We start from the raw sequence: 26,331 nt of genomic DNA on the forward strand, positions 1-26,331 counted from the left end.
GTCCAGCGCCGAGGGCCTTCTCAGTAGTGGCACCTGCCCTGTGGAACGCAATCCCATCAGATGTCAAAGAGAACAACAACTACCAGACTTTTAGAAGACATCTGAAGGCAGCCCTGCTTAGGGAAGCTTTTAATGTTTAATAGGTTATTGTATTTTAATATTCTGTTGGAAGCCGCCCAGAGTGGCTGGGGAAACACAGCCAGATGGGCGGGGTATAAATAAATTATTATTATTATTATTATTATTATTAGACGTCAAGATGCCTCTGATGCATGTGCAGAGTGCCCATCAGACTAGTCTCCATCCCCCTGACCTTAGGCCAAAATGCCTCTGAGCATGTATGCAGAGTGCTTATCCTCTGAGCATAACTCCCTCCTCAGAGAGACACCCACTTTGCCATCTTTATCTCCCCCATATTTCTGCATTTAATCGCTGGCTCTGCTGCCTTTGATTTGTCTTAGAAAAGAAATAAGTTTTTGTCAATATCTTCAGACTGACAGCCCCATGAAGAAGCGGCCTTGGAACATACTCCGGCTGCATTTTACTCTACAAAGTAAAACGAGGGACACTTTCTCGCCGGCACAGGGGCCGCTTTGCCATCCTGTTCAAGCATTTCAGCCAGGTGGGGAATGAGAAGAGAGACATCACTCCAAGCTTAATGATCCATCCTCCATGCAACACTTACCTATTATTGTTCAGGGCAAAAGGGAGACCAGAAATTACGCCACTACCCACAGCCAAGCTCAAGATTTCTCAAGCCTTCAGTTATTCAGGGAAGAATGAAATATAAGAATATGTACATAAAGCATAATCCAGGGGTAGGCAAACTAAGGCCTGGGGGCTGGATCCGGCCCAATCGCCTTCTCAATCCGGCCCATGGACAGTCCGGGAATCAGCCTGTTTTCACATGAGCAGAATGTGTGCTTTTATTTAAAATGCATCTCTGGGTTATTTGTGGGGCATAGGAATTCGTTCATCCTCCCCCCCCCAAAAAAAAATAGTCTGGCCCACCACATGGTCTGAGGGACGGTGGACTGGCCCACGGCTGAAAAAGGTTGCTGACCCCTGGCATAATCCATTAATATACACCCCCAAAGAACGCCCCAAAAGAAACCATTCAAGCATCTTTACATCGCGGATCTTGATTTGGGATGATTCAAGAACCCTGAAATAAATGATTAGTACAGAACCCCACCCCAAAGCAGTTCAGGATCAAAGCAGCTTCTGAGAGAGATAGGAGGCTGCTTGCTGTGTCTCTGTGTGATTTTCTCATTCTAGCCTTGCTCCCTCCCAGACTGGATACATCCATCTGCTTATGTCCGTTCTGATTCAGAGATGCTGCGTTTAGTGGCCCTCAGAGGAGGGTACTGGTTGCCTCTCAGCACGAGTCACTATTCTCTAGAGGCTGGGGAAATGTTACAAGTAGTGAGCTGCCTGTGCCGCGGAGATGAGACAACAATGCATAAGTATTGGTTTGTGTTTGTTGCAACTGGTAGGGGAGATGGCCAGGAGACCAACTGCAGGGGGCGCCAGAGCCAACAACAGGCAGAGCCAACTAATTCTACTTCTGTGCCGGTCCTCCCTGCTGAGTTCTACAAGGACAACAATGAGACTCAGGTGGAGGAAGCTGGCAGGCAAGGACACCCCCTGGGCTGGGTGTAAGCAGGAAGGCACGCAGGGGCTGAGGACAGAATGAAGTTGGTGGGGCAGTGCCCCAACCGCCAATACAGTGGTACCTCGGGTTAAGTACTTAATTCGTTCCGGAGGTCCGTTCTTAACCTGAAACTGTTCTTAACCTGAAGCACCACTTTAGGTAATGGGGCCTCCCGCTGCTGCCGTGCTGCTGGAGCACGATTTCTGTTCTCATCTTGAAGCAAAGTTCTTAACCTGAAGCACTATTTCTGGGTTAGCGGAGTCTGTAACCTGAAGCGTCTGTAACCCGAGGTACCACTGTACATGGTATAGTGACCGTGGGCAGAGAGACGTTTTCCTCCCTCTTTCAGAATACAGTCATATCTCGGGTTACAGACGCTTCAGGTTGCGTTTTGTCCAAACTGCGAACGTGCCTCCTGCACAGATCACTTTCTCATCCTGAAGCAAAGTTCTTAACCTGAAACACTATTTCTGGGTTAGCAGAGTCTGTAACCTGAAGCATATGTAACCTGAAGCGTGTGTAACCCAAGGCACCACTGTACTTTCCTCTAGTTCCCCACTGGCCCTATTTTGCCTCCAGTTCTGTCAGTGCTGAACAGCCGAGTTTGCTATTTGAGGGAGGTTTGCCCAGTATAACAACGTCAACCGGCAAACATAAAAACACAAGTCCTCTTTACGATACAGCAGGCGTGTGTAGCTAAACATCCACCTAGCGAAATTTGCCTGATGTTTACTGATTTTGCCTTGTGTAACCAGGAAGTGTGCTCCCAATTTTATTTTATTTTTTAATTTAAAAGGTTCAATGAAATTTCATCAAAGGAACAGCCGTAGCTGTTGGTCCCAGGTTCAAAAGCTGGCGTCTCTAGGTAGAGCTGCCTGAAACCCCGGGGAACAACTGCTAGTGAGTGTAGGCAATTCTGAGATCGATGGATCTATGGCCTGACTCAGTAGAAGGCAACTTATTTAAACCAGCCCTTTGTCTGGAACCATGATGTCAGGGAACTGCCATCAGTGCCGGAGGGAGAGAGCAAAATCCAGAGGGATTCCGGAGAGCGTCCCGGGATTGGGAGAGGCAGCCCATCTTCTGGGGAAGAGAATCAGCGTAGCACCAGTGGAGAAGGGGGGCAGATGGGGGAAACGGCGAGGCGGTCCCATGACTCCTTGCCGGGGACCAGCGGGGAGAGGAAGGGTCCTCCGCTGCCTACGCCCTCCTTGCGCAGAAGGCTTTTGCGCAGAGAGAGTAGGAGAAGACTAGGCGTCAAAAAGCTTCTTTGCTGGAAGAAGTTTAAGAAACACCCACTGACGGATTCTGCCAGCTATTGAGACAGCCACGGGTGAGTGGCTGTCCAGACAGAAAAGGTTCACTCAGGCAATCCAGCCAGGTGTTTGCACCGGCTTACGCACGAGCAACCCCTAGAACCATTACACATGAGGACTGGAATCTTGCGTTGTTTTAGGGGGAAGGCCCACCACTTACCGACAGAGCATCTTGGCATCACCTTGCCAACAAAGGTCCGTTTAGTTAAAGCTCTGGTTTTCCCAGTAGTGATGTATGGAAGTGAGAGCTGGACCATAAAGAAGGCTGATCGCCAAAGAATTGATGCTTTTGAATTCTGGATGCTTTTGAATGCTGGAGGAGACTCTTGAGAGTCCCATGGACTGCAAGAAGATCCAACCTCTCCATTCTGAAGGAAATCAGCCCTGAGTACTCACTGGAAGGACAGATCCTGAAGCTGAGGCTCCAAGACTTTGGCCACCTCATGAGAAGAGAAGACTCCCTGGAAAAGACCCTGATGTTGGGAAAGATGGAGGGCCCAAGGAGAAGGGGACGACAGAGGACGAGATGATGGGACAGTGTTCTCAAAGCTACCAGCATGAGTTTGACCAAACTGCGGGAGGCAGTGGAAGACAGGAGGGCCTGGCATGCTCTGGTCCAGGGGGTCACGAAGAGTCGGACACGACTGAACAACAACATCTGCTTTGCACGCAGAACATCCCAAGCCCGGTCCCTGGCATCCCAACATGAGGCTGGGAGAAACTCCTGCCTAAAACCCTACAGAGCTGCTGCCAGTCCGTGTAGACAATACTGAAGTACCATCTGAGTTGTGTTATGAGGCAGCTTTCAATGTTTGCCGCGCAGCCCTTTTCCTCTTCAGGGCTGCAGCTGGAAGAGCCTCCACAAGAGGGGGCTAGCATCCTTTTGGAAAGCCAGGGTTTCCCGTTGTCCAAAATGAGAAACTTCATCCTCCCGGAGTCGAGACAGACACAAATTAAAAGGCATCTATTAGTGGGCTACCAGGCAAGCCCAACCAGGCAGATAGAAAGTGGAGTTAATAATTCAGGGCAACGTTGAGTCAAGCGGCTAAACAGCGGCTCTGCCGAGCTCCTAAATTTAGACTCCTTCAATAATTCGAAGCAGGCAGGGATCTCTGCCTGGGCTTTTCGCTTTAGCTCGATCTGTAAGTGGAGAGAGAGAGAGAGAGAGACAGAGACAGAGAGATAGAAAGGGAGTCCTTCACTCCCCAAGCCTGAGGTCAGCCTCCCTCTGTCTCAGGGGCAGGGAATCTTTTCCAGCCGGAGGGCCGCATTACCTCCCAAGGAACCTGCTGGGGGCCACATCTCAGTGGTGGCCGGGGCCCAGGGCAATGGATGTACCGTATTTTTCGCTCTATAAGACGCACCAGACCACAAGACGCACCTAGTTTTTGGAGGAGGAAAACAAGAAAAAATAATATTCTGAATCTCAGAAGCCAGAACAGCAAGAGGGATCGCTGCGCAGTGAAAGCAGCAATCCCTCTTGCTGTTCTGGCTTCTGGGATAGCTGCGCAGCCTGCATTCGCTCCATAACACACACACACATTTCCCCTTACTTTTTAGGAGGGAAAAAGTGAGTCTTATAGAGCAAAAAATACGGTAAATACTACCTCTGAGCAACAGCCTGGTTTCTAGATACACCCCTCTGTATCCCCCCTCCAGGGAAGCAAGTCTTCGGAGTTGAATTGGGGGGGGCATGCAGGCCAGGCAAAGTTTCTGGTTGCGAAGCAGGGGGCCACTACGTGCCTACGGGGTTAAGAGGAGGACGGGGCTTGCCTCCATGCGCAGCTGTGGGGGGGGGGGGTCCAAACCAAGGGAAATATTTGGGGAAACTGGAACGCTGAACTAGACGTGCCTATCGCTCTCAGATCCTCACCACACATTATTATTATTTTATAATTTTATTTATTTATTGAAGTTCTTCTGTTACATCGGTAAACATTATCATATTATATCACAAGGCTTATTATACTATGATTTTCAACATGTATACAAAGTTTATACAGTGGTACCTCGGGTTACATATGCTTCAGGTTACAGACTCCGCTAACCCAGACATATTACCTCGGGTTAAGAACTTTGCTTCAGGATGAGAACAGAAATCATGCTCCGGCGGCGCAGCAGCAGCAGGAGGCCCATTAGCTAAAGTGGTGCTTCAGGTTAAGAACAGTTTCAGGTTGAGAACAGACCTCCAGAACGAATTAAGTTCTTCACCCGAGGTACCCCTGTATACTAAAAGAAAAAAAGAAAGGGGGGGAAAACCAAGGGCAAAAAACTATTCCAAAATCATATATATACCAACACTTTGGACTTCCTGTCTGCCCTGTTGTATATTGCTTCTTTTTACAAATGAATGTACTCTTATTATTGTATATTTTTTAACGTTTTATCTAATACATTCCTATATCAATACGTACCCTTGGTCTTATTTCTCAGCTCAGTCTCTCTCCAACGTCAATCGAACGCTAGCGTAGATAGCGAACCTTTACTGTATTTTTGAGCATATATCTTATACCTATCCCATTTCCCCATAATTTTTTGTTTCAAATTGCCTCTCAGGCTATTTGTCAACTGCGCCATTTCAGCAAATTCTTGTAGCTTGTTATGCCGATCCGTTATTGTCGCCACATATTAAAAGCACATGATTCCCCCCCCCCAAGAATCCTGGGAATTGTGTTTTAAGCACACATTGGACGCTCTTTGAACTCACCGTGTGGATCTGCCCTTAGACTATTTGTCCATCTTCTACACTGACTGGTCGGGATGGCTCAGTGGGTAAAGCATAATAATAATAATAATAATAATAATAATAATAAATTCTTATTTATACCCCGCCCTTCCCGGTTCAGAAAACCGGGCTCAGGGCGGCTAACAACAAATTTAAAACACTTAATTGATGCTACAAAAAACAGCATAAAATATGGTATAAAACATTAATACAGTGGTACCTCGGGTTACATATGCTTCAGGTTACAGACTCCGCTAACCCAGAAATAGTACCTTGAGTTAAGAACTTTGCTTCAGGGTGAGAACAGAAATCGTGCTCTGGCAGCGCAGCAGCAGTGGGAGGCCCCATTAGTTAAAGTGGTGCTTCAGGTTAAGAACAGTTTCAGGTTAAGAACGGACCTCCGGAACGAGTTAAGTACTTAACCCGAGGTACCACTGTAACAATTAAATAAAATCAATTTAGAGAGGAAATCCATCCAATAAACATCAGATGATCACCAGGGCTAGCTGGCTAAATTAGTCCTATTTGGGCCAGCGAGGAGACCAGGGGAGAATTAGCTGTGGGGTCTCAGAGCAGGTAATCTTCATAAAAAGGGGGGAAGAGAAGGGAAATAAAAGATCATGCTGAGTTCAAATTGAAAGCCAGGTGGAATAGCTCTGTCTTACAGGCCCTGTGGAAAGAGGTCAAATCCTGCAGGGCCCTGGTCTCCAGGAACAGAGCATTCCACCAGCTCGGAGCCACCACTGAGAAGGCCCTGGCCCTGGTCGAGGATAATCTAACTTAGAGCATGTTAAGTCACAGGGTTGTGGGTTCGAGCCCAACGTTGGGCAAGAGATTCGGGGTTGGACTGGATGACGCTCGAGGCTCCTTCCAACGCTACGATCCCATGACTGGCAGAGGCTCTGCAGGGTTTCAGGCACGGGTCCTTCCAGGATTACCTGGAGTTTCGGGGGATTGAACCCAGGACCGTCTGCATGCAAAGCAGGTGCTCTAAGCAACGGGAACGGGGAGAGGCATTTATTTGGGATTAATCGGCGCAGAATCTGATCTCTGTGTGTGGGCGAAAGCCTTGCATAATTGGCCTAATCTCATCCTTTGAACACCTCCAGCTTCTCCGCCGCCTCGCCTCCCGGCTGACGTTGAAGGCCCCTCTCTGGATGGCTCTTGGGAAAGTGTGGCGGGGGAGGAGGCTCTCTCCGGCTGCTGCCAGCCACTCCAAAGCTGAGGATGGGCTTTTAATGTGCAGCTCGTTATTATTAGCAACATCGTTAGCAGCTGCGTGGTCGCTGGGAGGGAAGGCGGTGGAGGCAAAGCGCAGGGTTTTTGGCAGAGGCAGCAGCAAAAAAGAGAAAACCTTTGCAGGGAAATCAGCGGGCAAAGGACAGGGAAAGGTTCGGCGTATTTTGGGACCCTCTGAGGCGTCCCCTAGGCGGAGTGCTTAACCACCCCTGATTTAAGGTGCTGGTTCTTTTAAGCCCCCTACCTAAGCTCCACCATCGAGCTATGGCCCTTCCCTTAAGGTTCCAGTCCTCATGAAGTTCTGAAGAAAGGGCTGATTTAAACAGAAACAGAGGACGCTCCTCCCACAGAGGAGTTAGGTTGTCTTCACTGATTGGCAGTGGCTCCACAGGGTTTCTCTTGAAGATGCTGAGAATCGAATCTGGCCCCATCATTCTGCCCGGATGCTGAGGTCCAGCGCCGAGGGCCTTCTGGTGGTTCCCTCACTGTGAGAAGCCAAGTTAAGGGAACCAGGCAGAGGGCCTTCTCGGTGGTGGCACCCGCCCTGTGGAACGCCCTTCCATCAGATGTCAAAGAGAACAACAACTACCAGACTTTTAGAAGACATCTGAAGGCAGCCCTGTTTAGGGAAGCTTTTAATGTTTGATGTATTACAGTATTTTAATATTTTTGGGGAAGCCGCCCAAAGTGGCTGGGGAAGCACGGCCAGATGGGCGGGGTATAAATAATAAATTATTATTATTATTATTATTATTATTATTATTATTATTCATGCAGAGCCTGTGCTCCACCAGTGCAACCCTCCCCTAGAAAACAAAGCAAGATTCCAGTCCTCATGACCCTGAAAACACGATTCTGACATGTGGATCTCTGTCAGCCCTACCCGCAGTTGAACCCAGGGCCGTCTGCAGGCACAGCAGGCGTCCCACCATCGAACTACACACCCCTTCCACAGAACGCTTCTAAAACGACACCCCCGCCCCCCAAATCTCTCTACCGCCAGGCCCAAATCGCAGGTGTGGGATCTGCCTCACTTCCTTACCTAAGGTGATAGCAACACAAAAGAGGATTCTGGGGGTGGGGGGGAGAGAGAGGGGTCGGGATGGTAATGGCGGGGAGGGGTGGCAGGAGAGAGATCGGGCGGTATTGATTGGTGTCTGTCAGCTTCCCGGGCACAATGGCTGTGCTGCTTGTCCAGACACCGCACCATCGCACAGATCAATGGGGGGACATCAATACACCCGGAATTGCTCTGCAGCTATGGCAACGGGAAAGACAAGAATTAGGGCTGTTTGCTAGATGGCTCCAAAGTTCTTGGCTGCTGGGGAGCGCTCAATATATATATATGTGTGTGTGTGTATATAATTTTTTTCCTTTGGAAGAAAAAAATCCAGCAAGGTAGAAGACACAGAAAAAGACAGAGAGATCTCCCCAGATGAAATAGGGTGCCTTTTGTTTTTCTAACCTTCCCATGTCTCAAAGAGAACCCATTCCTTTTTCTGCAGGGAGTTTCAGCGCTTCTAAGCCAAAATTAAGGACGCTGTTAAGATGGGGTGGTCATAAGGGACGAAATTTCTCTGCACAGTTGTGTGTCCGCCACAGAAGTGTCCGCTGCCGCCGCCTGATGCTTCCGCATTTTAGAAAATTCATATTGCATGTGTAGAACCACCCTCTCTCATCTGTGGTTCTACTCACTTACAAGTCCTCTGAGCATGTCCAGAGTATTTTTTCCTCACCAATGAGCAGCTCCCCACCCCACATAGGAGTAAAGAGTGAGTCCGATGGCAACAACCCCACGCAGATCAGAGCCACAATACGACCCTCCAAGTCTCTCTGTTCGGCCTTTGAAACTGTCCCCAAGCCCCGACTCTTCTCAGGCCACACCCCTTATGGACCTTGCTCCGGCCCTTCCTTGTTTTTGCAGGGCAGAGATGTGTCCTTGAGCTCTCTGAATGCCTCTTGCTTGCCCGGGTGGAGGGCAGAGACTGCGGTGCGCAGGTGTTTGCCTCTGGCTCTGTCCCCATAGGTATGTGGCCCCGAAAAGCTTGCCCAGAAAGGAATGTGGGCCCCCCCAGTCTGAGAAAGGCTCCCCCACCCCTGACTTAATAGAACCATTCCATACCACCGCTAAGATTTATGCCGTTTCTAACATAAGAAATGGCATAAATCTTTGGTGACAGCAATCACGAAATTCAAAGACGCCTGCTTCTTGGGAGAAAAGCAATGACAAACCTAGACAGCATCTTAAAAAGCAGAGACATCACCTTGCCGTCAAAGGTCCGTATAGTTAAAGCTATGGTTTTCCCAGTAGTGAGGTATGGAAGTGAGAGCTGGACCATCAAGAAGGCTGATCGCCGAAGAATGGATGCTTTTGAATTCTGGTGCTGGAGGAGACTCTGGAGAGTCCCATGGACTGCAAGAAGATCAAACCTCTCCATTCTAAAGGAAATCAGCCCTGAGTGCTCACTGGAAGGACAGATCCTGAAGCTGAGGCTCCAAGACTTTGGCCACCTCATGAGAAGAGAAGACCCCCTGGAAAAGACCCTGATGTTGGGAAAGATGGAGGGCTCAAGGAGAAGGGGATGGCAGAGGACGAGATGGTGGGACAGTGTTCTCGAAGAGACCAGCATGAGTTTGACTAAACTGCAGGAGGCAGTGGAAGACAGGGGGGCCTGGCGTACTCTGGTCCAGGGGGTCACGAAGAGGCAGACACGACTAAACAACAACAACACAAGAAAAGCCTGCTGGATCAGGGCAATGGATCAGGCACCCTGTTGTTCTAGCGCTCATGTGCCCCATAGAGCCTAGGAATCTAGATAGACTGCCTCTGGACCTGGAGGTTCCATAAGAACAGAGCTCTGCTGGATCAAGCCAATGTCTCCTCCAGTCCAGCATTTTGTTCTCACAATGGCCAACCAGATGCCTGTGCAAAAGGAGCAAGGAGGACCCAAACAGAAGAGCACTCTCCCCTTCTGCACACTCTTCCCAGCAACTAGTGCCCAGGACCATTGCTGCCTCTGAACATGGAGGCAAAACATTGCCTACATGGCTTGTAGCCGTCAATAGCCGCCTCCTCCATGAATTTGTCCAACCCTCTTTTAAAGGTGTCTAGGTTGGTGGCCGTCACTGTCTCCAATGGGAGTGGGTGCCATAGTTTAACTGTGTACTGTGTGTAATTGGAAAAGCAGCAGCGTTCCAACTAAAACAGACTGGTTATCTAAAATGATGGAATACTTCCATATTGGGATGCGGGTGGTGCTGTGGGTTAAACCACAGAGCCTAGGACTTGCCGATCTGAAGGTCAGCGGTTCGAATCCCCGCGATGGGGTGAGCTCCCGTGGCTCGGTCCCTGCTCCTGCCAACCTAGCAGTTCGAAAGCACGTCAGAGTGCAAGTAGATAAATAGGTACCGCTCTGGCGGGAAGGTAAACGGCGTTTCCGTGCGCTGCTCTGGTTCTCCAGAAGTGGCTTAGTCCTGCTGACCACATGGCCCGGAAGTTGTACGCCGGCTCCCTCGGCCAATAAAGCGAGGTGAGCGCCGCAACCCCAGAGTCAGCCACGACTGGACCTAATGGTCAGGGGTCCCTTTACCTTTGCCTTACTTCCATATTGCCGAACTAACTGGGAGGATAAGAGGAGAAATGGTACAAAAAGTGAATAAGGAGCGGACTATCTTTAAGGAACACATCAAAATTTATGTGGAAAAAGTAGAATTTCTGACAGATACTGAGTGAATCCAGAAAACTGTTAGATTGAAAGGAGAGTAAAGTCAAGATAGAAGAAGAGATAAAGGAAATAATGAAATGTGTTTAAGCTAGTTGGAAAAATAAAGTAGCATAACAAGAACGGCTGGAAGTCAAGTCGCTTGGTGGGTGTCCGTGTGGGGTAGGTGTGTTGATATGTATAGTATAGGTAGGTATTATATAGAGTAATGTAGGTATGTTTTATGTTATGAAAATAAGGTAGTGTGTTGTGTACATGTATTGTGTAAATGTATATGTATGTGTTTTATATGTGAATAAAAATCTAGCTTGGAAAAACAAAAGATTTTCTTTTATCTGTCGTGAAGCTTCCAGCTTTCATAACATTAATTCTATTCTTATGAGCAAAGAGCAAGTTCTTTGTTCCAATACGTACCCGCCTCACATACAGAATGTTTTGCGTGAGGTTTGTACATAGTGACGGAGGTGAAATCTGATTTGTTTGCATCGTAATGAGAAACTACCTCATTTGCACTTCTCAACCCAGAACACACTTATCCTTTGAAATCCAAACTTTTCTGAATTTTGTAATGCACTTAGCCAACAAAACACTAGGTGCAAAATGTATATATTAGTGGGAAACATGAACGAAAAAGAATATGCTAATGGGAATAATGTACAAGGATCCAGTCTATTGGGGAAATTGCAATAATGTGTATCTCAGTCAAAAATTTGTTTGTTAGGAGAAATTTGCACCAAAACAGTGGCAAATTTTCAGAAGAATTCTTTTCCTCTGAGAATTGCTGCAGAAATGTGGAGAGCTGAGTTTAAGACTGGAGAAATGAAAAACTTAGTAAACAGAACATGACAGATTTATCCATCCTTACTTGTATACGTGGGAGTTTGTGTGTTGTTTCCGACACGGGAGTGTGCTTCCTTCCTTGTAGGAAATCGTAGCATGAGTTTTGAAACAGATGAGAAGTGAGACCGAGAGACAGACTCACCAGGAGACCTTCGGCGGAATCTAATCCGGTCGTTTGTTTCTCTGCTTTGCAAACACGCAAGCGCTGCGGACGACTACACGTTTTAAAAGAGATTGAGGGCCCAAATAAAAACTATCAGGCATTTTAAGATCCTTGGGGGTGAGATGGTTTGGAAGACTTGCTTGGAATGGCTCTTTAAATCAATACAATTGGGGTGGGTGGGAAATCTATCTATCATCTCGGAGGAGTTTTCTGCTGAAATCCTCCGCCCGACACCCCACAAGGCAGGTGAGATGTGTGAGCCAAATCTATCACTGTGGTGGTCAGGACAGCAAAAGGCCCCATTTCACAAAGAACAATAAACGACCTGTTATTACAGCATTTAAATATTTTTTTGGAAGCCGCCCAGAGTGGCTGGGGAAGCCCAGCCAGAGGGGCGGGGTATAAATAATTTATTATTATTATTATTATTATTATTATTATTATTATTAATTGTGTGCTTGTTTGCTGGGAGATCGGACGTCGCCAACTATTGCATAATAATTCATTCTGATTTTTTTGTGGGAGACAAATTTCTGTCAATTTCTCTCAATTTTAGCTTCTCTCAATTTTTCACTCTTTTAAAGTTCAGCTCTCGGCATTTCCACATCAGTTTGGAATTTATTTGTTTTTTTAATTCTCAAAACCAGCATTTCAGTGAAGATTTATCACGATGTACATTCCCTCCCTCCTTGTCAATATAGCCTGCGAGACATACCTTTGGAAAGCTGTTTCCTCAACGCAATGCATTTCTGTAATTTTATTTTTTTTAATCTACACATTTATATGCACACCCCTGTATTTGGACTTTTCGTACATGTTGCTTCTCTGGAGCACTGGCATGGCAAAATTCGGAGAAGCGTGAATTTCAAAGGACGGCTGTATTTTGGCCCCTGTATTGATCTGATTTATTACACGTTGCTTTTCACTCAAATGAATCCCAAAGCGGCTTACAAACAACAAATAAGAATAACATGGTAGAACATACATAGAACATCCCAAATACAATACAAATCATATAGAATAATGAACAAATCACCAGTAAAACAATTACAACCTATAAAATACTATAAACAAAGCAACAAATAAAACGTAAGCTAAACATCACAATTAAAGGAAATGTCACATAATATGATTAACAAATCAAGACAGCATTTATAATATATAAAACAATATTAATGGCATTAACCAAATAGCAACCAAAAGATAAACTAAGCACTGTTAAGTTCATACAAACACTCTTGTTTTCGAAAGTGTGAATTAGGTTAAGTGTGGCAGGAAAATGTGGAGTGGATCACATTATTCTCCCACTTGGGGATCCCAGAGATTTCTACAGGGTCTCCTGCTGAACAGGCTCCCTGCGCTCTTGGGCAGACGTGGCCGTCACACAGGCAGTACTTGAATCCAGCAAGCTTAAGCTGGGGGAGGTGGGATCTTTCAGGGTTCCTGTCTTAGACTCCTTCCAGGCTGAGTGATACTTACCCTGCTCCTCATTCTCCTCCAACTGAAAGACAAAACTGAAAAACTACAGCTAATCCAGAATGTGGCAGCTAGACTAGTGACTGGGAGCAGCCGCTGAGACCACATAACATCGGTCCTGAGAGATCTGCATTGGTTCCCAGTACGTTTCCGAGCACAATTCAAAGTGCTGCTGCTGACCTTTAAAGCCCTAAACGGCCTCGGCCCAGTATACCTGAAGGAGCGTCTCCACCCCCATCGTTCTGCCTGGACACTGAGATCCAGCGCCGAGGGCCTTCTGGCGGTTCCCTCACTGCAAGAAGCCAAGTTACAGGGAACCAGGCAGAAGGCCTTCTCAGTAGTGGCGCCCTCCCTGTGGAATGCCCTCCCACCAGATGTCAAAGAGAACTACCAGAGTTTTAGAAGACATCTGAAGGCAGCCCTGTTATAGGGAAGCTTTTAATGTTTGATGCATTATTATATTTTAATATTTTGTTGGAAGCCGCCCAGAGTGGCTGGGGAAGCCCAGCCAGATGGGCAGGGTATAAATTATTATTATTATTATTATTATTATTATTATTATTATTATTATTATAAAGAAGGGCTTGGTTCCTTAAGGTCCACAGTCTTGGGGCCATGAGGGTGGAGCTTGGGAAAGGGCAGGCTGGCAGACCCTCCAGGGAGAAAGTGTCTCTCTCTCGGAGCTGTCCGTGGTGCTTGCAGAAGAGGTGCTGAAGGCCTCAACTGACTTTCCAGGGCAAACGAGAGGAAGCGGAGTCCTTGGAGCCATCCGTGATGGTGCAACCTCAATCAGGCCTTCCTTGACACCTTGACTTAACAATGGACGGGTCAGAGGACATTGGCTGATTCTCTGGTAGGAACAGATAGAGCCACCAAAGCTTGGCCCATCTCAGTTTTCAGAAGAGATGGGACTAAGTCCGTCTTGTTTTCCCAGTGGGTGTTTAAAGGGGAACCTCCCCCCTTTTTAAAAGTCTGTTTAGAAGCACACATTGCCAACATTTAAAAACAACTCACAAGGTGGTCTGTGGGTTGTACGCTGCCTCTGTCCCCCCATTCCATTTCCCTAAAACCTTCAAAGATCATGTATCCAGCCACTGTATGCCTTGAAGAAGGAAAAAAACTGGCGTCAAACAATATCTGGGGAGCACGACAGCTGGACACTTGAGTATTGGGCAAAGTCTGGGGAGACCCAAGTTCAAACCCCCAATAAAGTTTATTGGGTGACCTCAGTTTGGTTACTCTCTGTCTAAACTACCTTTCAGGATTGTTGTTAGGAATAAAATGGGACGGGCACAGAGAGAACGATGCCACCTTGATGGTCTCCTTAGGGAGGAGAGCCAGGGTATAAAATAATATGCTGTTTTCATGGTGCCCCAGATCCACTGTGCAGTGTGGGGATACAGCCCTCACTGGGATAGAAGGGCCTACACTGCTCACATTTGTGTCAATTAAGCAGACTCCTGTTTGTCTGGGAATTGTGGAAGCGTGGATTGTTATTATTTCTTCCACGTGGGACCGGCACGTCTCCAAAAACCAAAGTGTGCCCTTGTCATCCGGAGCTCCAGCTCTCTCTCTCTCTCTCTCTCTCTCTCTCTCTCTCTCTCAGCGTGCATATGGAGTGAGTGTGTGTGTGTGTGTGTGTGTGTGAGAGAGAGAGAGAGAGAGAGAGAGAGAGAGAAAGAACGAGAGCGAGCGTGTTCCAGTGTGTACCACATGGGTGAATCTCCTGCTCGGCTTATTGATTGGGGCTGCATTGATCTGCTAGAAGGGGATGGGGTGGAGGGGGGGGGCAGAATGAAAATCAATAACCAACCCTGCAATATGTTTCTGGGTCTCGAAGATTCACTCGCTCGCACGCACGCCCCACGCCGGAGCTGTTTTAATTTGCCGGGAGGACCAAGTGAGTGAGTGTGTGTTCATTTGTCTGCGTGTGTTTAAACATTAGGGTTGGTTTTTTTGTTTTTTTATGAGTGGAGATGAACCGGCAGCCTAGCCTCGTTGCCGTATATAAGCCGGATTCTGTCGGTCCTCGGCCTTGTAGCCTTCTTCTCCACCTGGATCCTCTGCGCATTGTCTTCCGCCAGCCAGTCCCACGCTGCTGAGTCTCCTTCCAGGTTCATCCCAGGCCCAGGTAGGTGGGTGGTTTTGCCGGGGTGACAGGAGGGGAAGGGGGGCTGGCTGAGCCACGTGAATTAAACTGCGCCGTGTCAGCATCCTTGCATAGTTCAGATGATGCACGCCCTCTTCTTATTTTCTCTTGGTATGTGTGGCTTCACGGCTCCTGGGATTGCATTCACAAGTGCTGCTGTGGTAGGCCTTGTGGTGAGAGAGGTTTTGCCTGTGGCCGTCGGCAGGGGGCATCCTTCTTCCTGCTGCAAGAGCCGCTGATCTGTTTGCAAGCGAGAGCCCCCTAAAACTTTGCAGGGGTTGCGTCAAGCCAGGTTGCCCAGAAACAATTGTCCTGCAAGGCCTGGTTGGGATAGAAAGTTGTTGACTGAGGGAGACACTCAATCTGCAAAAATCCATCAGAGGAACATCATCATCATCATCATCATCATCATCATCATCATCATAATATAATATTTATATATTGGTGGCTTCCAACAAAATATTAAAAATAAAATAAAACATCAAACATTAAAAACTTCCCTTACCTTCAGATGTCTTCTAAAAGTCAGAAAGTTGTTTATTTCCTTGACATCGTGCCTATGGGGGAAGGTAATGCTTCAGCTGTGAAATTTCAGGCCATTTTTAAGATTTGAAGTGCAGGGTAAGGGGGGGAAATGGTAGCAACATGAGGCTTCTATGGCATCTGGTATATTTACTTATACATCTCTCTGTCTTTCCTACATTTTTGTGGGGACATATTATTGGGGAGCAAAGCTACTTATTTCCTCAGCACACACTTTGGCAAACCTATATGTGATTCAGCACCTCAAATACATACTTTCAGGGGTGCTGAGTAGTCCTGGGTGGGTATCTGCACCCAGCAACTGGGGTAGATCACTAGTACGTTGTCTTATTTTGAAATTTCGATGGCATTATTATCACAGAGGCTCAAGGCCTATCGCAATGCAAGGCTACGACGCTTAATCAGTCAGAGTAAACGATATATTAGGTATGTGCGTATGTCAGCCAAACCTGCCTCACAGGGTTGCTGTAAGGATAAAATGGGGGGGGGGGGATTTTGTCCGTCACCTTGAGTTCCTTGGAGAAAAAGAGGTGGAACATAAAATGGAGGAAAATAAATATGTGTGTGTACACAGACACAAACACACCTGCTTCAAGGTGTGAAGTGTGATACAGAGGTGATTTGCGAATAAATAGCAAAAAGTTAAAACTCTTTCAACAAAATTGAAAGCTGCTTGAGATTAAGTAGGTGGTGGGTCTGAAAAAACAAAGTACACATTTTTCTTTTTAAACTGTATTTTTTTAAGCAATGTATGGGAACAGGTACTCCCTGCGACCCAGGTGTGCCTTTTATAACACCACCTTGGAAGAGGCACCACACCTTCCCCCACGACCAGCAGGAAGGCCTCTTCTGATACCATCTTATATTTATGGAAGTATATGCAAACGTCTGGCTCTCTTAAGACTTTATAGAACCTTTGTTCTCAATAACGATGGAACTCACAGGTGAAGAATACTTTAATTTTTGTATATATATCCTTATTATTTGTAAAGGGAATATTTCCACAAGTTAATACTTGATTATCCCTGCAGAGCTGCGCCCCATGTCTTTGTACTTTTGTCCTTCCGTGATGCTTTACATTTTTTATTCTTTGTTTTCTTTCTTTTTTGCCATGTTTGCAATTTTTAATGTGGTCAACAAATCAATATTGTTTTAAAAAAGGAAGCGGTAAACAGAAACAAAACAAAAAAAGGGCAGAAAGATCCCTTCTTCCCACAGGCATGAGAATGCCTCTTCCAATACCATTTTAGAAGGGGTATACGCCTCTACTCTGCCACGCAGGTAGAATACCTTTGATTTTTTAAAAAGAGGTATTTCTTTCCCTGCTTTCTCTCTCACAAAGGGGACAATGCCTCTTCCACAACGATGGTGGGTTTATTCTCCTTTTTCTTTTGCAACAGATGCATGCATGATAAAAGAGCAACAAAACCAATCTCTTTCCTTCAAAGCCTCGCCTTTCACCCCCCTGTGCAGTTCTGCAGACTGCGCCACATGCGGTTGATAGACTGAAGCTTATTTAAGCGGGTGCAATCTCAAGTTGTGGCATTTCTAAATAGGAGTACAGTTGTTACGGATTACTGTTGATTCCTATTAACGGGAGATGCTCAGGGCCTAAGTGCACATTATGAGGAATGTGTGCAAGGCTGGCAGTGTTAAAATAAATACATAAATAAGTGCAAGTCCCGCCCCCTTAAGTGCAATGGGGGGGAGTTTAAACTCCGCCCCCCAGATTGTGACCCCCATGAAAATCTCACCCCCAAAATCTTGCAATTACCTTTTTGAAAATTCCCATTGTAACCAACAGCTTTCTCCCTGAGATGAATCACAGAGTGGGCAGGGGAGCGTTATGAGGATCTTAGGTGGGGAGGCCCCGCTGCAAGTCATCCCCTCACCTCCCGCTAACTTAAAAAAAGCCCAAATCTTGCTGGTGATGCAGATCCCTCCCCATTAACATCCATTAAGCTTTTAAAGAACCACCGTGACCAAAACAGTTCCCTAAATACTGACCATCTCAGATTGCTCCTAGCAGTGACTCATTCTCCTACTCTAAAAAGAGCCCAGGTCTATCGCATCCTGGAGCCTCCCCTACAGCCCACCCCCCCAAAAGTGCCCAACCGGATGCCTTCAGGAAGTGGACCAGAAGGGAAGCAGCCCCTCCCTCTTGGTTGTCCCCAAGCATCTGGTCTTCGCTGCTATACTGCTCCTGAGCATGGAGGTTCTATGCAGGAAGCACGACCGGTGGGAATGGGGGAGAAAAATGAGTTCCTGCTCGGGTAGCGAACCTACTTGGGCTCGTCTGCGAAAACAGATGGATCCTGATAGATTCCGACAAGCCTTGCGGGACCCTGCTCCTCCTGGCGACTCATTAGATGACCTTGTTGAGGACTGGAATAACCGGCTCTTGGCAGCCATTGATGAGATCGCGCCTAAGCGCCCTCTGCGACCCCGTCGAAACCGGGCACCTTGGTTTACTGAGGAGCTCCGGAAAATGAAGCGGGATCTCAGACGGCTAGAGCGAGTATGGCGACGGACTTGTGACGGAGCCTCAAGAACATCTTATAGGACGCTTATGGAAGCCTATGAGATGGCTATGAAAGCTGCTAAGAAATCTTACTTTGCAGCTTCCATTGCATCCGCTAGCTCTCGCCCGGCACAACATTTTAGAATAATTAGGTCAATAACGTCCTTAGGAGGACAACCAAATTTAAGCACAAATTCGACCCACAGCTGTGAGGCATTTGCGAGCTTTTTTGCAGAGAAAGTCCTGTTGCTCCGCCGTGACCTCCCTGCCAATTTAGATACAGTGACTGAATTGGAGGCCCCTCGACTGACTTCAGGTCCAGTGTTAGACCATTTCGATCAGATACTCCCTACTGATGTGGATAGATTCCTCCAAGTTGGTAGGCCCACCACCTGCCTCCTTGATCCGTGCCCGTCTTGGCTGATTCGGGAGTGTCCAGATGTTGCGCGGACCCCCCTGGTTGAGATTATCAATTTGTCCCTTGACACGGGGACATTCCCAGGGGAACTGAAGGAAGCAGTAGTGTGTCCACTCTTAAAGAAAACTTCATTAGATCCCTTAGACCTATCCAATTACCGCCCAGTTTCAAATCTTCCATATCTGCGTAAGGTAATTGAGAGAGCGGTTGCTGAACAGCTTGGTAGGTTTCTGGAGGAAACATCGGCTTTAGATCCATTTCAGTCCGGTTTCCGTCCTGGTTTTGGGACCGAGACGGCTCTGGTTGCCCTCACAGATGATCTCCGTAGACAACTGGATTGAGGCGGGTCAGGACTGCTGATCCTTTTAGATTTGTCAGCAGCCCTTGACACGGTCGATCATGATCTTCTGGACCACCGCCTCACAGACGTGGGGATACAGGGCATAGCCCTTAACTGGTTGTGCTCTTTTATCTCTGGTCGGGGACAGAGGGTGGCACTAGGGAGGGAAATGTTGTTGCGCCACTCCTTGGTGTGTGGAGTGCCGCAGGGCGCAATCCTCTCCCCGATGCTTTTTAACATCTTTATGCGCCCCCTTGCCCAGATTATCCGGAGCTTTGGGCTGGGTTGTCACCAATATGCTGATGACACTCAGCTCTATCTGTTGATGGATGGCCACACCGACTCAGCCGCGAACACACTTCCCTGAACAGGGCTGCTTTAAGATGTCTTCTGAATGTCAGGTAGTTGTTGTTCTCTTTGACATCTGATGGGAGGGCGTTCCACAGGGCAGGGGCCACTACCGAGAAGGCCCTCTGCCTGGTTCCCTGTAACCTCACTTCTCACAATGAGGGAACCGCCAGAAGGCCCTCGGCGCTGGACCCCAGTGTCCTGGTAGAATGATGGGGGTGGAGACGCTCCTTCGGGGATACTGGGCTGAGGCCATTTAGGGTTTTCAAGGTCAGCACCAACACTTTGAATTGTGCTTGGAAACGTACTGGGAGCCAATGCAGATCTCTCAGGACCGATGTTATGTGTTCTCAGCGGGTGCCCCCAGTCACCAGTCTAGCTGCCGCATTCTGGATTAGTTGTAGTTTCCGGGTCACCTTCACCTAAATTGAAGGAAATGAATAAAACAAACTGATGCAGAAATGTGGAGAAGCAAGTTTCACTCGCTTTCCATTTCTCGCCTTTCCAAGCTTCAGTTAAGCTTGGAAAGGTGAGAAATGGAAACCAAGTGAAACTGACCACCCCTGAGATGAAATTGACCACCCACTAGAGATTTGCCTGTTCCTGAGGTGACAGTCATGGACAGAGCAATCCTAGCTGCCCAGTCCTCTTTCAATCCATGCCTCAAAGTTGAGGAGCAGCCGCCCCGATCGCTTTTGTACGTGGCTGCAGAGTTTGGATTTTGCACTTGCCTATAGAGTCTCCCCCAACTTAGGTGCTCCAATCACGTGAGGTGGGGTAGCAGCTTTCAAGGCCAGGGGAGCACACCTCCTAGACAAGCTTGCATCCCGCTTGAAAAGTGTCTCCCTTTTTTAGAAGCTCAGGCACCAGCCAGCATTATGTCTAGCTCGGGATACAAATGGGCAAGACTCTGGGCCTCCCAGGATGCTTGTTGCAGGTCGTGACGAGGAGTTCTGTGAAACCCAGAAGCTGATGTCCTTTGAGCCCCCAATCTGAAATGCTTATATATTCTTTGACCTATATCACATGAAGCAGAACCAAAATATATTTTAAAAATTCAGTTTAGGAATGGGGAGCAGAACCCACCCCAAAAATCATTCACCCCCTCCCACTCTTTCTCCCTATAGCCTGCTTCTTGCCGTTCATACAAACACCTGTCCTTAAGGAATAGGGTTCTTTGAGATGCTTGGATGAAGCTTCTCTTCTCTGCCTCCTCCCCCACCCCCCCACCCCGCGGCCTTTCCTCTCCCCACACCTCCATTACCCACACCCCATCTCCAGCCCTGGGTTTCCATGGTTACGACTGATGTATTGGGCTATTGATCAGCTCAGCCAAAGCCTGCTGTCCACTCAGGACTCCGCGGCAATTTCACATTCTTCCTCCTAACCATAGGCCTAAATCAATATCAGACACTGTTTATTCCGGATGAGTATTCCTTCTCTCGCTGGTTCATTCCCCTCTTTTCATCATGTATTTTCTACCCTACAACCTTCTCCCCCCCCCCCTTTAACTCTACAGAGCTTCAGGCTTTCGTTCAGACAACCTCGCCCGCCACAGGGTGAGGTTAGCCATAAGGGGGTCTCTCGTGATCCTATATGCATATTTCAGGATCAGCCGCGGCGCTGCGGGGCTGCAAAGAGACGGTGCGCCTGTAACGCTTCTGCAGTTCCTCTGCTGCAGCGCAGGAGTCTGCAGGGAGTACCTGTCATTCAAGTTTCTAGTCCCTATGAGCACGGATATTTGGGCTGCAAAAGTGAGGCCTGCTGGTCAACACAGATGTAGGAGGAAGTAGGGGCTCAAATCGCGAGACGATAGAATGGGGTGTAATATAAAGGTAAAAGGGACCCCTGACCGGTAGGTCCAGTTGTGGCCGACTCTGGGGTTGTGGCGCTCATCTCGCTTTATTGGCCGAGGGAGCCGGCGTACAGCTTCCGGGTCATGTGGCCAGCAGGACTAAGCTGCTTCTAGCGAACCAGAGCAGCACACGGAAACGCCGCTTACCTTCCCGCCAGAGCGGTACCTATTTATCTACTTGCACTTTGACGTGCTTTCGAATTGCTAGGTTGGCAGGAGCAGGGACTGAGCAACGGGAGCTCACCCCGTGGCGGGGATTCGAACCACCGACCTTCTGATCGGCAAGTCCTAGGCTCTGTGGTTTAACCCACAGTGCCACCCGTGTCCCTGGGGTGTAATATAAGAGCAAGCTAAATTTGTCCAAGTAGCTCAGCTTGTCTGTGCTGACTGCCAGCAGCATTCCAGGGTTTCAGGCACAGAATCTTTCCCAGCCCTAGCTGGGGATTGAACCCGCGAACTTTGAATGCTAGGCAGATTTTCTACTAACTGAGCAACGGTCCCTGATTCTGCTACCTTGTTCTGCTACATGTGTAGACTAGGCCATACCTCCCTCCCCGAAACTCTTCCTGTCTTTTTTTTCTTTCCCCCCGCAAGTGAAATGTAAGTCTCCAGTCCTCATGGTGGAATTATTATTTTTTTGCGAGGAAAAACAAAACAAATCTGTAAGCCGCCCTTTGCCAACCTAGTGCTGAGCCAGCCGTGCTGGCTGATGGGTCTTGTAGTTCTAAACATCTGGACTGCCCCAGGTGAGCGAAGGGGCGAGTCTCCACGTCAGCGATTTTGATGCTGTGCTGAGCTCACGCAACATTTCGGCGCTGTGCTGAGCTCACAGCCCTTTCCAACCCAGGCCTAGAACAAACCAGGGAAATCAAGGATATCTATTGCAGTGATGCCAATTACGGATACCTCAGAGCGCTGACATAGACATTGCCCAGCGCTGAATTTAGTTTCCTCTTATGCAGAGTATAGCTATATTTACACAGGCTGGCTTGTTCCCTCTTAAGCGAAAGAGGCTTTTTGTTATTATTAAAAATCCATGTGTACACGGGCGCACGTAGAACTGATTTTTCTGTCTGCAAGTTTTAGAGAGTCAGAAGAGTCAGGATTATTTTCACCTTGGAGTTGGGAACGAGAGAATCAATCCATTTCAGTTTCTTGTTTTTCCACTCTTAAACTCAGCTCTCCACATTTCTACATCAATTTGTGATTTATATATATTTTTAACGTCCTCGTGAAAGTTGGGTTTTTACCACGAGGGTCCAGTTGTTAGGCTTTTAGTCTTGCTTTAAATGTATTTGTTTTTGTGATTTTACCTGCTTTTAAAAATTATCTTATTGCAAATCTCCTGGAGACAGTGGTTTGGAAAGCAACGAATAAATCATTGATGATGACGATGATAACAATCAGCACTTCGGTGTGAATTTCTCCTAACATACTCATTTTTGTATGCATTCCCCCCAAAACATACCTTTCCTTTGCAAAACAATTTGTTCTAATGTAAAGCATTTATATGCAACATTTTCCACCGATTTAGGCATTTATATGCAAACTTCAGATGTGCTCTTTTACATCTCGGCCAGAGAACTACATTGCAAAATCTGGAGGGGTGCAGATTTTGAAGGATGCTGCCTATGTCTTGCTTTGAAAAGTATGACTTGGGCGAAGTTTGCCTCTCAGTGCAAGCTGAACTTAATTCCTTCCCCTGTCCTTACATAATGCACATCTGTGGCTCTGATATCCTCTGGATGCTGGTGTCTCAAGTCAGCTTTGCTATGCAGGAAAAGCACAGATGTTTTAAAACTTTTTGAACATTGTCTCTCTCTTTCACACACACACAAACGTGTCACCTCCTCGTTATTCCCCCTCCCTCTGAGCAAAAGCGTGCCTCTAATTAGCTCATCTGGTGGGGGCTTTGGGGCCCTTACAGCAACAGAAGGGACCACTGATCTTTAACCTCACAGCTACTCAGAGGTCACAATCCCTTTGGCTGCTGATCGATTGGGCAGCCGCAGCTTCTTAAAGTCACAGGTTTTCAATATGCTTGTTTGCTTTTAAATGGCAAAATCAGGAGACTTTTTTTTTGAAACGGGGATTGTACACCAGCAAAACTGTGCCCAGTTAGTACCACCGTTGTGTGTGTCTGAAATTCATCAGATTCTACAAAGCTCCGCCCACAAAGTCCTCCAGGCTCCACCCACAACGCTCCCAAATTTTGTCACCGTATCCACCACCTCCTCACCAGATCGCGTCTCGGTCTTCTCCAAGCCAATACAGCCAGCTCCTCCCCCCGGCCAACCAGAATCTTCCAGGCTCTGCATTGGCTCCGCCTTCATTGGTCCCATGGCTGTCCCTTGTTAACGGAGACAGTAGACTGGGGAGCCAAAGTGGGAAACTCTGAGCAGCGGGCTGGAAACCGCTTTGAGCAATTAAACACTTTCATTACTATTATTTTTTAAAAGGGGAGTAATGGTGCCATTAAACATTTTCATAGAAAGGGTGGAAACGAGCAGTGCCCTCAGCCGCTCCCATACCAGCATGCAAACTTGCCCCTGAGCATGTGCAGAGGAGATTCTAGCAACTAGCATTCAGCGGCATCCTGCCTCCAACTGTGGATGCAGAACCTAAGACAATGGCGATTATATATATATATATATATATATATATATATATATATATATATTTCCTGCCTTTCTCCCAAGTTGGGATTCAAGGGGGCTTACAACATTGAGAAACACATTTTTAAATGCAAAGCAAAACAAAAAAAAACTAGTTAAAATACAGTGGTGCCTCGCAAGACGAATGCCTCGCAAGACGAAAAACTCGCAAGGCGAAAGAGTTTTTTGTTTTTTGAGTTGCTTCGCAAGACGAATTTCCCTATGGGCTTGCTTCGCAAGACAAAAACGTCTTGCGCTTTTTTCTTAAAATCGTCAATGCGTTCCTATGGGAAACCATGCTTCGCAAGACGAAAAATTCACTAGACGAAAAAACTCGCAGAATGAATTAATTCCGTCTTGCGAGGCACCACTGTACATTAAAACACATTTAAAGTCAGCAATTAAACTACAGTTTGCCCTCACAGCGTTGCCTGCACCTCAGTTTCCAAAGGCCTGTTTGAATAGGAAGGTCTGGGCCTGCAGGTGGAAGGAGCACAAGGAGGGAATCAGGCAAAACTCTCTTGGGAGGGAATTTCATTCGGGAGCAGCCCCAGAAAAGGCTGTCCCACTCTTGTCACCCCAAACTGTGCTTCTGGTGCTTATGGGACTGAAAGAAGGTGTTCACCTGAGGATCTTAGCACCTGGGCAGGTTTGTTGAGGCCCCCAAACTTTTTTCAAAGAGGGCCAGATTTGATGAAGTGAAGGGCCATTGGGCCAACCCAAGTTGTTGACCTTTTGTTGAGCATTTTTTAGGGTTGGGGTTGTTGAGGGTTTTTTTTAGGATTTCACTCCAGGAAATAAACTGCCACAGGGGTCAAATTAAACCCTAAACTGACAGGCGGGATTAGGCCCCCGAAGTGGACTTTGGACATTGCTGGATACGATCTTTCAGGTATCCTGGACCCAAGCCACACAGGGCTTGGCAGTTCATAACCTGCACTTTGAATAGTGTCTGGAAATGGCCCCACAGCCAGCGATGCTGTTTTAACAAGGCAAGCAACATGTTCCGCTTAACCAGGGGCCAGCAACCTTTTTGAGCCGTGGGCCGGTCCACCGTCCCTCAGACCATGTGGTGGGCTGGACTATATTTTGGGGGGAAATATGAACCAATTCCTATGCCCCACAAATAACCCAGAGATGCATTTGAAATAAAAGCACTCATTCTACTCATGTAAAAACACACTGATTCCCAGACCGTCTGTGGGCCGGATTGAGAAGGCGATTGGGACGGATCCGGCCCCCGGGCCTTAGTTTGCCTACCCTTGCCCTTCATGGTCCTAAGCCAGCAATCAGGCTGCAGCATCCTGGGCCAGCTGAAGCACCCAAAATCCTTCGCCTGGAGTGAACAGGATGCTTTGGTGGCGAGGGAACAAGCAAGCATCAGTCCCGACACTCTTGCCACTATCGCAAGGGGGCAGGGGGTGTCCGTGAAGAGCAGGCGCTGAGAAGGGATGAAAAAAACTGCAGGGAGGCAGCAAAGGAGACAGAAAGAGACCTGGAGAGAGCAGGCGGAAGAGAGAGCGTCTGATTGGGTGGCCTCTCTGGAAAGCTCTTCAGAACAGCCACAAAAAGGCCTCTGAGAGGGCTTTGTTCTCCAAGGGCAAGTTTTGATGTTCGCTTCGCCTTCGGAGCCGGCTGAAGTGGGGCCTTGAAGTGGGCCTCGTGCCATTTCCCTGCAGGCGAGGGGGGGCACCCTGTCTTTTTTCTCCTGAGCCGTCCATTAGCTTACCTTTCTGGCCGCCCCTTTCATCTCCAGAGTGCCACTCTGGGCATTTGCTTGGGGGCCCCTTCCTCCCCATATCACCCCACTCCGGGGCTCCGACACCCCCCCCCCCAAATGGACGAGGGCTGCTCATCCCCACATGGCAAATTAAGTGCTTAGCACGGTCCTTTTCTTCCTTAATGGATCGTGTAGCAGCCATTTCCCCCACTTTCGGGGCGAGAAGCGACAGGGCCACTAGTTCAACAGCTCTGGGAGGCAGCCTGCTCATCAGGAGAAGGGGAGAGAACCGGCTTCAAGGAGAGACCAGAGCGGCAAACATTTGTGCCACGGCCCCGTCAAACATTTCTTCCAAGATTTATCCCCGGTCATCCTGATTTTGGGGGGCCGCTCTCCCATATAAATGATGTGCCAAGTTACAGGGAACCAGGCAGAGGGCCTTCTTGGTGGTGGCGCCCGCCCTGTGGAACGCCCTCCCACCAGATGTCAAAGAGAACAACACCTCCCAGACTTTTAGAAGACATCTGATGGCAGCCCTGTTTGGGGAAGCTCTTAATGTTTGATGTATTACAGTATTTTAATATTTTTTTGGAAGCCGCCCAGAGTGGCTGGGGAAGCCCAGTCAGATGGGCGGAGTATAAATAATAA

General features: G+C 47.8%; 1 long non-coding RNA gene across 1 annotated transcript in view; it reads right to left on the minus strand.

Annotated features, from left to right (window-relative positions):
* LOC310666296 overlaps nt 1-25,184 on the minus strand; it is a 55,168-nt gene extending 29,984 nt beyond the window's left edge. The window contains exon 1 of the long non-coding RNA XR_014505863.1: nt 24,993-25,184. This is a non-coding gene — a long non-coding RNA (uncharacterized lncRNA). The remainder of the gene's footprint in view (nt 1-24,992) is intronic.
* Nucleotides 25,185-26,331: the final 1,147 nt, after the last annotated feature.

This window comes from Podarcis tiliguerta (genome assembly GCF_965153285.1).
Source record: "Podarcis tiliguerta genome assembly, chromosome: 16".
Classification (NCBI taxonomy): domain Eukaryota; kingdom Metazoa; phylum Chordata; class Lepidosauria; order Squamata; family Lacertidae; genus Podarcis; species Podarcis tiliguerta.